Source organism: Culex quinquefasciatus, chromosome 1 (assembly GCF_015732765.1).
Source record: "Culex quinquefasciatus strain JHB chromosome 1, VPISU_Cqui_1.0_pri_paternal, whole genome shotgun sequence".
NCBI lineage: Eukaryota > Metazoa > Arthropoda > Insecta > Diptera > Culicidae > Culex > Culex quinquefasciatus.
In genome coordinates, this window is record NC_051861.1 from 20,979,188 (window position 1) to 20,991,297 (window position 12,110).

Below are 12,110 nucleotides of genomic sequence, written 5' to 3' on the forward strand. Positions count from 1 at the left end.
TCAAATCAAAACTATATTTTATTACAGCACATTGCTCGGGTCACTTCAAAAATGCATTTTTGCGACTCCGTTCACCCACCCGAATTCGTAAAAACCCGAAGAAATAAGAGCACCCACAATTTCCACACACTGCCACCTAGAATGCATCCAAAAGCTCTCATTTTCCCCTCCGAGAACTTTCTCTCATTCTCGAGCGCGCGGAAAATTTTCGTCCTCGTTCGCTCTCTTTCCTCGATTCTGTTTCGCTCTCTTCTTGGAGAGAACACGAAGCTTTGTGAACGCACTCCCCACCGAAAGCTCGCGCCAAATCCTGCGAACGTGCTCCTGTCCTTTCACGCTGTGAGGGTGAGGGATGCTGGAACAGGTGTTCCGTGGACCGAACCACCGAGGGTGGCCGGACGGGGATCGCTCGGGGTCCGTTTGTGGCGATATCTGTCTGGGGTGCGCGCCTAAAATTTGGTCGAAAAAACCGTCGTCGTCGGAATCATCATCGCCGTCGACGACGCTCGGCAGTGCAGCATCCCCTCACAAACGGGGACAACTTATGCTGTCAGAAGCTATAAAAGCGTTCCTCTGGCCGGAACGGAGCTGCATTCGGTTCGTGTCTGGCTTCGTCGTTGGTGCATCTCTGCCTGCTGACCCGGATTTCGGCTGTCCCCGCCACGAGCTTCAAAAATCGGCTCCTGTGAAAGTAGGGCAAAAAGTTTTGCGTCCCGGAACGCCGGTGTGTAAATCCTAGTTCTTCCTCGTACACTTCTGCTTCTTCTTCTGCTTCACCGCCGTCAAAATTGGCCAGCTGATTAACGGCCCTCCTCGCGCCACTGCAATCCGTTAAGCTGGTGTTGGTGCGGGTTTCACTTTCCAAAGTGTTCCCTCCCCCTGTACGGAACGTGCCCCCGCTGCTGCTGCGTGTGTGACACGGACGCTCTATACAACAAAAGAGGAACGAGGTTCCGGCTGGCGGACGACGACGACGACGACGACAACACGAAGATACAAGTTTGACGCGGCACCGTGCGAAAGCCATTCAATCGTGGCTCGTCGAAGCGGAAGGATTGGTTTGTCCCAAGTTTGAGTTATCTCCCAGGCGTGGTCTCTCAAGTGTTGAAAGTGATAGTTTGTGGTGCAAGATTTAGTGCCAAAGAGTACAAGATAAACGCCAAAGTTCAAAAAGCTTTCTCAAGACTTCGATAAAAAAAAGGATTGTGCGATCGTTTCCGTGAGGTGAAACAACGCCGGAAACAAAAACGCGGCAGTCCAAAAAGGATTTTCCGTTAGGGATTAATACGGTGAGTGGATTAGGGGCTTGTAGTGCTGGGTTTTATTGTTTTTTTTTTTCGAATCTTTTTCTTTCTTTCCGTTAGCAGTCCATTTTTTGGGAGAGTGGGCGAAAAAAAAGGTGAAAGTTAATTGATTTAGTGGGATTCTTTGGGGTCGGCTTTGGGGTTTATTGTGTTGAACAAGAAATCTGTGAAAAATAACAGATATTTATTTAGAATTATTATTTCGTCAGATAATCCATAAATATCACATTCTTTACAAACATAACAACGATAATAGATGAAAAGTTTGAATATTCTTCACATTAATGTAGTTTTTTTTGTTAAAATAAAAATGTTCTACCTCAAAAATATTCTAGTTTGGTTGACCGTTTTACTATAATTCTGTTATAATTCCGTTATATATTTGACAGATACGTATTTCGTCCACTGTTCTCAAAACAACTTCACATACTCATAACAAATCTTCAATCTTTTAGAATTTTTGGAATGGTCTTCTGATTAAGCATCCGTGGATCGCATGATTGATCCGGACATCATTTCCATCGAATTATCAGAAATTCGGCTTCAAAGAGTGATTAATTAACACTAGTCGGATCTACAATTTTGTGTACTCGTAGTTGTGTTGATCACGCATCCGACGATAGGTCGCAAGATCGATCCGGGCGTTATTTTCATTAAAAAATCAGATCTGCCTCGCTAAGACCTCTCCCACCAATTTCAAACAATTTAGTATACATTGTAAAAGGTTTATTTTTGCATTCATAATCAGTAGAGACACTGTTGAGTAGTTCGATCAGTTGACGCAAATCGTCTTTTTTTCGTATTTTTTTTATTTGGATGAGACTATTTTTTCCACAATATTCCCCATCAAATTTTGGAAACTGCAAAATGGGTTTGTAAATGTATAAAATTATGAATTTTGATCGATTTAGTATCTTGGGCAAAGCTCTACGTAATAATTAGGAATTTTGGAAAAATAGATACACTGAAAAAATCTTATATTTATATTTTCAATCGCAAAAAGATAAATAAAGATCACTAAATGTATGGTTTTAGGGAGCTTAAAAAAATATTTTGAGCCATATTGCATTAAAGTGCAAAATAAATAGAGAATGATATGTTTGATTTCTTCATATTTTAAATCTTTTTAATTTTGATTTTTGTTTATTAAACAAAAATGATAATTCGTATCTCAGAGAGAAAATTGTAAGAAATTTTGTCAGCTGTTCAAACATATTTTTGATGGGCTTTAGGGTGACAAGAAAAATTGAAAATTTTGGAAAATCGCAAGAGATACCCACTGGCTCGATTCTAATCTTTAGGCAAAAATATGTAACTGTGCCAATTTTGAGCCAAATCGGTTAAGGCTAAGGGTTCGCTTTTCATCGTTGAAGTTTATATGGGGAAAATCGCAAAAAAATTATGGGGAAAAACATCGCTTCAGGATTTTTGCAGCAGGTGGCGAAGGTCTCGCCCAAAATTGTTCAAGTGTGAGATTCTTGTAGGAAATTTAATTACCTACAACTTTGTAGAAGGGTGCAAGACGATCCGAGTTGATTCTGATGAGTTATTAGGAATGCGATGAAAAGAAATCGGCTTGTATACTTGAAAGTACACGACACAAGGGGTATATAGGAAGTATATAAGATTTTTTTTCTGGAAAAATTACCAAAAATCAGGATCAACTCGGATCGTTTTGCACCCTTCGACAAAGTTGTAGGGAATTAAATTTCCTACAAGAATCTCACACTTGGACAATTTTGGGCGAGACCTGCGCCACCTAGCAGAAAATTACTGAAACGATGTTTTTCCCCATACATTTACGTGATTTTCCCCATATAAACTTCAACGATGAAAAGCGACCCCTTAGCCTTAACAGATTTGGCTCAAAACTGGCACAGATACTTATTTTTGCATTAGGAATCGAGTCAGATGGTATCTCTGATGTCGATTTTTTTATTGTCACCCTAATGGGCTTTAAATAATTGAAAAACGAAATTTTTTGAAATTTCTGAAAATTGATGAATTTTATTGACCACAATTTCAATATTTTTCGAAAAAGATATATCTTTGGAACCACTCAAAAGAAGTCTTTTTGAGTCCCGTTAAATGTATAAAAATAGGAAATTGAAAAATACATATTTTAGGAACTTTACCTTAAGTGAAAAAATAATAATTAAATAATGGGATATTTTGTTTTTAATTTTTTTCCATTTTTTCTCATTCGAAAATAATTCGAATTCTTAATCAGAAAAGCCCATTTAATGTACAGATTTTCATATAGGATTTATTTTAGGAAAATTTTCGAACTGGTAAGGGGTTTCTCAAGATTTTTATTTTTAAAACATATACTGGGGTAAGCCACACAAGTTTTATGAACAATTAAGAAATATTTACTTTGAAAATTCTGTAAATTACTTTGGGTTCGATAGTCATAGTATTTCTTGTTAAAATCAGATTTTAATTATTCAAGTTTTATTTTTACGTCTAATATTCTATCGCTAAGGTCAAGCTAAGGTTGCTGACACATCAAAAAACTCAATATTTTTATTAAGTAAACTAAATTTATATACTTTTAAACAAAATTCGTATAAACTTATGGTTATTTTTTCAAGTCATTGCCCAAAGTTTATTTAAACTGTTTTTTTTACAATAAGCTGGGATGGAATAATCGCAAAAAAACTCAATTTCGCTTGCGAACTTTCTTCACCCGCGAAAGAGAGAGGAGGCAAATCACGGAGAAGAAAATCGCTCCTGAACTTCTCCAAAAAAATCAATCTGCTGATGATTTTTTGTGAATTTCCTTGTCAGCGCCACTTAAAAATATTTATTTCACTTTGTTTACACACATTGCCCATCTACAAAATGTGGCAGGTCATATTTCGACGTGTGACGTTACACTTGCTAGTGTAGTAGTGAAATAGATATTCCGCCGAATAATCAAGATGCTGATTTTTTAGATTCATTTTACCGATCTTTCGTTCGCGAGAGAGAAGAGCCATACTCCCTTCGGATTTTTTCTCTTGATGAACGTCGAATGATTTTCTTTTGATGATGATTATTCCATCGCTGACAATAAGCGATTCATATTGCATTACAAACTGAAGCAAATTTTAATATGTTTTCAATTTTTATATAAATATTTTGTTCTTCTGAAAATGCCAAAAAAATTGAAGATTTTCTTAAATTGTGTCCCAAAAATCCATTAAAAAATATTATTTACAAACTAATTTTATCTTTTCCTAGTGGAAAATTTTCCAGAGAATCCGAAAATGCATTCTGTGTTTCGATTTGAACTAATTTTGATTAAAAAAATCATGACAGTTTGATGGTATTGAAAAAGCGTTGTTCATCATCATTTTTATAATAGTATTTAACTAACTTTTTCAACCATCAAAAATTTTGTGAAACCTTTTTCTTGAAGTACTTTGAAAACTTTTCTGCCACGGTCAGTATAATTTCATACTATTCCGTACGTCCGTAATTTGTACTCATCATTTTGCGGAAAAATCTCAAGCTTATCAAAGTAACCTTGGTTTACGGTACCCACTTTGTATGACCAACCCGAAAATTTGTATAGAAAATGGAAATTTGTATGAATAAAATGGCCGCAGAACTACATTTTTGAAAAACTTTATCGGCAAAGTCAGAATCCCTTCAAAGAGTAAAAATGCTCACTGGGAGTCCAGGCCGGTAGTGGATGGGTTTTGACCTGCGACGTACTGGATTTCTAATCCAGAGGTCGTGATTTCGATTCTCGTACAGCAATGAAAAAAAATGAGAACAAATTTAAATTTATCTCAAACATAATATTGGCAAGATCAGTTATATGCCAACATTTATTTTAAATGATCTTGAAAAAACAATCGAGAATTATTTATAATTCCATTTCCAACTAAAATACCTTCAACTTTTAATTAAAATACTGTTTTAATAGATTCATATTTCATTAGAACATTCCACAGTGGTCCAGATAGCAAAATTAAGTGGAAAATGGATTTTCCGAAAAATGGTTAAGTTTTGGAGCTTTGGTGTCTTCAGAAGAGTTGTTGCAAATGGAAAGGGGCAACTTTTGGTTTGGTTGAAAATTAGGGTGGTTCACTATTAGGGTGATTTTGAAAATCTAACTTTCCAGGAATATTTTTGGGAATTTTTTTGTCTTCTAAAAAGTTGTTAGGCTTGCCAATCCAAGCAACTTTGTCGAAGACACCAAAATTTTATCTCGCAATCTACGCCTTCTACGACCAAATTTAGAGAAAGCATCTGAGCAAACCTTCAAAAATCAGTTTTTTGAACGTAGCAATTCAGGGTTGAGTTTAAGAGAAAAGTGTTATTCTGGGCACTTTTAGAACTCTAAAAAACGGACATTTTTATTATCTGACAAGTCAATTTGGACTTAAGGGTCAAAAGTTACAGCCATTTTTATGTAAAAAAGATGCAAATTTAAAACTTGAATATCTCAAAATGGCGCAAGCCAAATTTTAAGCACTAGGTTGCATTTGAAAGAGGAGATCTAGCACTACAAACGCTGAAAAAATCTCAGAGGTGTTTTTCTTTAAACTCGAGATATCTCCATTTGAAAAAGTCTAATTTTCAAGGGAAAACCATATGGGACCACCCTAACGAAATTCGAAAAGTTTCCAAATATATGTTTTTTCATGTATTTTGGCCGGCTGAATCTGAATCTGCCCTCAGAATTGAGCCAAATAGTCGAAAAATCGATTTTTGGTTATATTTTTGGTTTAAATGATAATTTTACATGAAAATCCAAAATATGACCAAAAATCAATTTTTCGACACTTTGGCTCAATTCTGAGGGCAGATTCAGATTCAGCCGGCCAAAATACATGAAAAAACATATATTTGGAAACTTTTCGAATTTCGTTAGGGTGGTCCCATATGGTTTTCCTTGAAAATTAGACTTTTCAAATGGAGATATCTCGAGTTTAAAGAAAACACCCTGAGATTTTTTCAGCGTTTGTAGTGCTAGATCTCCTTTCAAATGCAACCTAGTGCTTAAAATTTGGCTTGCGCCATTTCGAGATATTCAAGTTTTAAATTTGCATCTTTACATAAAAATGGCTGTAACTTTGACCCTTGAGTCCAAATTGACTTGTCAGATAATAAAAATGTCCGTTTTTAGAGTTCTAAAAGTGCCCAGAATAACACTTTTCTCTTAAACTCAACCTGAATTGCTACGTTCAAAACTGATTTTTGAAGGTTTGCTCAGATGCTTTCTCTAAATTTGGTCGTAGAAGGCGTAGATTGCGAGATAAATTTTGGTGTCTTCGACAAAGTTGCTTGATTGGCAAGCCTAACAACTTTTAGAAGACAAAAAATTCCCAAAATATTCCTGGAAGTTAGATTTTCAAAATCACCTAATAGTGAACCACTAATTTTCAACCAAACCAAAAGTTGCCCCTTTCCATTTGCAACAACTCTTCTGAAGACACCAAAGCTCCAAAACTTAACCATTTTTCGGAAAATCCATTTTCCACTTAATTTTGCGATCTGGACCACTGTGATTCTTATCAAACCATATAATACATAGAAATTTACCCAGTGAACCAAACCCACCTGATAATCCACAAAAATGTGCTCCCAACCTATAATCACTTCATTGCAATCACCATTCCGGGACGAGAACAGCACACAAAATCCCCGCACACACAATCACAAATTCCTTCCTGCGCAATGGTGTAGGTGCACACTGCACTGAGAGCACACTACTGCACACGGATAATCAGATGAACCACGCCGGAAGCGGAAGTTATAAAGTGATTGTGCACGAATCCGCCTGGGCTGACTGGAGCAGGGTTTTGAAAATGGCTTACACTAAGTAAATTCGATGAATTGGAAAAAAATGATTTATTGCTTTTGAAAAATATTTGATTAACCATTTTCGAATGTTAGTCCAGAGGTGTACAACCTGGAATTTTAGAATTTCACTCACGATTCCACCGAGTTGTATTATCAAAGAACCAATCTTTGTCCCCACACGGTTCAGGTGATCAGTTCAAGAGGGGTGTGGTTCGGCCAATCGAATTGGAAAAAGATTGTTCTCGAATGGTTGGTCAAATTTTGCGCACGTTTATCGCACTGATTCAGCTTAATCGACTATCAACTAAGTTCAATGGCACACGGCAAAAAGCGCTTTCGCAGCTAATTTATCTAATTATCCATTCATTATGTCAACTTTTGCGCTTCTCGATGCGACAAATGTACAAGAAGAAAAACAGGAACAACAAAACAGTGCTCTCATCAGCAATTTGCAGCACGTTTTTGCCTCTCCCTTCAACTAGGCTTTATGAAAATTAATAACAATCGTTGTTAGAGCTTTGCGAAAGTGACGTGAAAAGTGGGTCACGTACCGTTTTATTAATCCAGTCCATTAATTTTCACTAATGGACACCAGAACGAACGAAAGCAGTGCTCACTGAAACATCACAATCAGAAGCCACCAGGACCCTGCTGAACTTGAAGGGGTGAAACAACATCCTATCTATTTGGTAGCACTGCTCTTGATGCTGGCAGAACTTTGGCAGAACAATTCAAACTTCAAATCACGTTCGGCACTGGCTCGTCTAATGGGGTGTTGTTACCACTTGCAGAAGGACTTATTTCTTGTTCTAGGGCATGGTGGACCAGAAGGGATTTCCAGTTGGCGAAATGTTTTGATTATTCTGCACGACTATTGCTGCAGATGGACGATTTCTGTAGGATTGGTTTGCAGCTGGTAGAATATTAAGGTTAATCCAAAAGAAAATTGATTTTTAAAAACAATCTGTTTCTGGCAACACTGACTCACTTTAACTACCGAGCATAATTGTTCCAAATAAATTGTCTCTTCGCCTTCCACACTAACAAATGAATCGCCTTTGAAAAAGTTGTTTGTTCTCAAAATTTCCCAGGGACCTGACCTCGACACACTTTCACCTCATCCCCAGGGGGAGCCAAAATTTATGACGTTCCATTTGGTGCGAGTATAACTTTTTGCAAAAAAAAAAAAACAATCTCCGAGCAGAGTGATATTTTTGTCTTTGCGTATTTAGTCCAAAAATTGCCCACTTTAAATTAGTAGGGCGTCTTTCCGAGTGCCTTCCGAGAAGGCACATGGAGGTAGAACATTACTTCCACTCGACGAAGGACGTACAGGGCTCCTTTTTTGGGAGGAGGAAAATTGCCTTTGTTCGACTTTCGAAAAAAAAAAACAAGAAGAGCAATACGGGAAAGAATAAAGATGAAATGACCTCAGGAACGACTTCCTCCCAGCTTTCCCGTTTTTCCTCCCAGCCGTGAAAAGAAAACTTTACTTGCTTCCTGGCGCTGTGTGAATGTGGTATGTTCTTTTGTGTTCTTGGCTTGTTTAAACTTTTACTTGCCACAGTTGGACCTGTGGGTGCAGATAGTGAGACAGACTGTACTTTCGATACGTTGCTGGAATTGAAACGAGCTCGCATTGAGAGAGGGAAGGTTTCAATCAGGATAGTTGCAAAAATGATAAAGAATTATAGTTGACAAAAATTATTTTTTGTTTACTCAAATTTATATAAGATGGATGTATTATTTGTTTTGATTAGATTTTTGAATAAATTATTAAAAGTAGAGCGTCCAATTTCCCGGAAAATTTTAAATTTATTGAAAATTGATTAAGATTTTGCATCAAAATTGTATAGGACAACGACATTAATGGTTAAAATAAGTATAAAGATCAACTTACAGCTCTACTGCATCAATCAACAAAGAAAAACAAAAACGTAAAGATTCTAAATTTTGTTTTAAGTTGATTGAATTGCGTCCAACTACCGGCAATATATTTTCTTGCACGTGCTTTAGCTTTTCACGTGAAAAATAATTCCGAATCAAGTAATTGATTAGCAAGCGCTATCAAAAAAGAAAAATCCTGAGATACTTGACGTTTTACCTATTCTCGTCGAAGGCTGACGAAAAGCGAGCGAAATGTGAAGGCAGCTGAGCAGTTCTCTACCAAATCGATCTTTTTTTTTTATTTTAATTTTTGTATTTTTTAATCCGGCTGAAACTTTTTTGGTGCCTTCGGTATGCCCAAAGAAGCCATTTTGCATAATTAGTTTGTCCATATAATTTTCCATACAAATTTGGCAGCTGTTCATACAAAAATAATATATGAAAATTCAACAATCTGTATCATTTGAACGAATTTTTTGATCGTCTTCAACAAAGTTGTAGGTATGGATAAAAACTACGCTGAAAAAAAAATGATACACGGTAAAAAAAATTGGTGATTTTTAATTTATTTTTTTGTCACTAATACGTGATTTGCAAAAAAACATTTTTTTTTTATTTTTTGATATGTTTTAGGGGACATAAAATGCCAACTTTTCAGAAATTTCCAGGTTGTGCACAAAATCTTCGACCGAGTTATGAATTTTCGAATCAACACTAATTACAACACTTAAACTTTTTGAAAATAGTCGCAGCTTTTCATTTTTTTAAATTAGTGCACATGTTTTCCCACTTTTGAAAAAAATATTTTTGAAAAGCTGAGAAAATTCTCTATATTTTGCTTTTTTGAACTTTGTTGATACGACCTATAGTTGCTGAGATATTGCCATGCAAAGGTTTAAAAAGCAGGAAAATTTATGTGTTCTAAGTCTCACCCAAACAACCCACCATTTTCTAACGTCGATACCACAGCAATTAATGGTCTGATTTTCAATGTTAAAAAAAAATGAAACATTCGTGAAATTTTCCGATCGTTCCGAAAACAATACTTTTAAAAATTTCAAATCAAGACTAACATTTCAAAAGGGCCAAACATTCAATATTACGCCATTTTGAAATTTTAGTCTTGATTAAAAAAACGAAAATATTTTTTTCGGAATGATCGGAAAATTTCACGACTGTTTCATATTTTAACGTTGAAAATCGGACAATTAGTTGTTGAGATATCATCGTTAGAAAATGGTGGGTTGTTTGGGTGAGACTTAGAAAACATAAATTTTCCTGCTTTTTAAACCTTTGCATGGCAATATCTCAGCAACTAAAGGTCGAATCAACAAAGTTCAAAAAAGCAAAATATAGAGAATTTTCGCAGCTTTTCAAAAATATTTTTTTCAAACATGTGCTCTAATTAAAAAAAAATGAAAAACTGCGACTATTTCCAAAAAAGTTACTTAAAAATGTTTATAACTTGAAAACGGTGCACTTTATGGAAATTTCACTAAAGTACTTTTTGATAGCAGATTTGATTTTACATCGAAAAATGAAGTTGAAAAATTTTTGCGACCAATATTTCGATTTTTTGAAAAAAATAGTGTTGATTCGAAAATTCATAACTCGGTGAAAGATTTTGCACAACCTGGAAATTTATGAAAAGTTGGCATTTTATTTCCCCTAAAATATATCAATAAATGAAAAGTTAAATTGAAAATCACAATTTTTTTACCGTGTATCATTTTTTTTTCAGTGTAGTCCTTATCCATATCTACAACTTTCCCGAAGACACCAAATCGATCAAAAAATTCCTTCAAAAGATAGAGATTTTTGAATTTTCATATATCATTTTTGTATGAACAGCTCCCAAATTTGTATGGAAAATTATATGGACAAACTAATGATGCAAAATGGCTTATTTGGGCATACCGAAGGCACCAAAAAAGTTTCAGCCGGATTAAAAAATACAAAAAAAAATCGAATGACCGAAATCTCAGAGAATTGCTCAGCTAAAAAACAAAGGCCGGCCACCAACGCCACAAGCACAACAAGTCAATGCGAGCCAGTGTTTGCAAGAAAACTTTCAACGGAAATACTACTTTTACCGTAAAAAAAAAAATCGGCCGGTAATAGAAATTGCGTAATTGCGAATAACTTTTAGTATAAATCAAATTAAACATTATGTGGACTTTTATGGAAAATAAATAAGTTGCAAAAATACTTCATTTGACTTAGGAATTGCATGGACAATCTTTGATCCAAATCCAATTTTTAAGGAAACGTCAATATATTCATAGTTTTGCCTTCCTCACTGAGGTAAGGCTATAATCCTGCTCGAAAAAGTAACTTTTGAAAAACAGCTCGTAGACCTATATTCATGTATACCTATCGACTCAGAATCGAAAACTGAACAAATGTCTGTGTGTGTGTGTATGTGTGTGCGTATTCCCCTTGGTGCTCAAAATTCTTGCCAAGTTTTCTCGGCACTGGCTGATCCGATTTGAGTCAAACAAGTTGCATTCGATCCGGTTTGGTGCCCCATACTGCACTATTGAATTGTTTGAAGATCCGATAAGTAGTTCAAAAGTTACGTATAAAAAAGTGTCAAAGTTGCGAATCGGGTGCTGGAATTTTGATGCCGGATCTCACTTATATGCATTTAAACTATGTCCAGATCCATCATCCAACCCATCGAGAGACCTTTCTAACGAGTCCACATTATTGAAGATCTGGCAACCCTGTCTCGAGTTATGACCACTTAAGTGATATTTATGTTCTTTTTTGAAGCCGGATCTCACCTAAATGCATGTAAACGATGTTTGGATCCATCATCCGACCAATCATTGGTTAGGTAATCGAGAGACCTTTCCAACGAGTCCACATCATTGAAGATCTGGCAACCCTGTCTCGAGTTATGACCACTTAAGTGATATTTATGTACTTTTTTGAAGCCGGATCTCACTTAAATGCATGTTAACGATGTCCGGATCCATCATCCAACCCATCGTTGGTTAGGTAATCGAAAGACCTTTCCAACGAGTCCACAACATTGAAGATCTGGCAACCCTGTCTCGAGTTATGACCACTTAAGTGATATTTATGTTCTTTTTTGAAGCCGGATCTCACCTAAAT

The 12,110-nt window shown here is 36.0% G+C and overlaps 1 protein-coding gene across 1 annotated transcript in view; it reads left to right on the forward strand.

Annotated features, from left to right (window-relative positions):
* The first annotated feature begins 575 nt into the window (after positions 1-575).
* The window catches only part of LOC6037521 (calexcitin-2), a 105,384-nt gene continuing 93,849 nt past the window's right edge, over positions 576-12,110 (forward strand). The window contains exon 1 of the mRNA XM_038248618.1: positions 576-1,289. The gene's annotated coding sequence lies outside the window, so the exon portion shown is untranslated. The remainder of the gene's footprint in view (positions 1,290-12,110) is intronic.